The sequence below is a fragment of the Salminus brasiliensis genome, chromosome 3, assembly GCF_030463535.1.
Source record: "Salminus brasiliensis chromosome 3, fSalBra1.hap2, whole genome shotgun sequence".
Classification (NCBI taxonomy): Eukaryota; Metazoa; Chordata; class Actinopteri; order Characiformes; family Bryconidae; genus Salminus; species Salminus brasiliensis.
In genome coordinates, this window is record NC_132880.1 from 11,656,396 (window position 1) to 11,657,981 (window position 1,586).

The following is a 1,586-nucleotide window of genomic DNA, read 5'->3' on the forward strand; positions in this document are numbered from 1 at the left end:
CAGTGGGCTTACCCAACCGCACAAAATAACTAAATAATTTTTTAATCTGCCATGTCATTATTACAGTAAAGAATTTCTATAAAACAAGCTGTAAAACAAGAACAACCTCAGGTGATATTACTCCTGTGCAAATTGGCATGTCAGTAAGTATTCCATTATATCCAGTGGGAAAAAAAGAGTTTGTTGTGGGTTTTCTCAAGTGTAAAGGCACTCAAGTGGGTTTAGTAATATCATATATAAGTGGCAAAGTGAAAATAAGTGAAGGCTACAACATTCGGCTCAAATCCAGCAGGTTGTACAAGTCTGTGGCAAATCTTGAACATTGCATGATGCAACATTCAAATCTTCAAGATTTTTGAGAGGAGCAGCTTCTTTCTGGCAGCTTTAGTGAGAGTTTAGTCTCCTACACTCAGAACAAACCAAGCCAGAGTGCTGGTACTGTATTGAAAATACTAGTGGCACCATGCATGATATGTCACATTTTTAACATCTAACTAATACAATAAAAAAACTCTACCATTTTCTTCCCCACCTTACTTCCCCAAGGAGCAAAGGCCAGCAAAAAGCAAAATGACAGGTCTGTGGCTTCAGGAAATCTACAGAGAGGATGAAAATCTGTCATGGTTTGTCACGACAGAGGTGGACGTACTCACTGGATCTTTTAATATCTTTTAATAATGTGGCTCGCTAGCCACAGGGTTTGGTGCTCCTAAAATCTGTAAATTAATAGGTTATTCTTATTTTATGTGTATTAAACTGTCAAACTGTTAAATTTGTATTTACTGCCAGTCAAAATGTGACTGTTCTGGGAACACATTAGTTAGCCGGCAGTGTCCCTTGTGAGACAGAAAACTCCATTATGATTCCTCCTCACCTCCTGAACTCATATGCAGGTCAAGATTGCCAAAGAGGAATCCAACTGAGAAGACAAGACATTTGATGGATATCAAGACCACTGCAATGTGCAATGTGTACTACAGCAGTTTTGAAAATACAGCAGAAACAAATTTATAAATTCAGTCATGCTCCATTAAAAACCTTTTAAATCAAATTTTTAGGATGTAAAAGGAAGTTGGGACACCCCCACATTTAGTAATAGTTAAAATACTTACTGTCTAATTTAAACCTTTAAAGACATTTAGTTTGGTTCACTCTTAATTGTTGAAGTGAATGTGATCACTAGGGCAAGATCCAAAAAGTCATTCCACTGTCTAAATAATTTTCAAGGGCCAATGTGGCCAGGTCAGACCATCCTAGCAAGTTCAGCACAAGAACAGACTGCAGTATGCAAGAAGAAGTCTCCAACAATTCTAATTCCTAATCCTAAAATTTTACAGGTGTGGCAACGTGATCACAGCAACTTACAGTCTGAGGAATATTTACGGCACTCCTTAGTTACAGGCCTGTTTTGGACTAATGTGCACGTTTGAGGGCTGGGCCCAGACCCCTCATTGCCAAAGCATGATTCTATTCATTCTGGAAGTAAGAGAAAAGAAAAAGTCACAATGCCTGCATTTACATTCTGGCACCTCCCATTCCCCAACTTAAAGAAATATTTCTTTCAACAAGCAAATGGGAAGACAAAG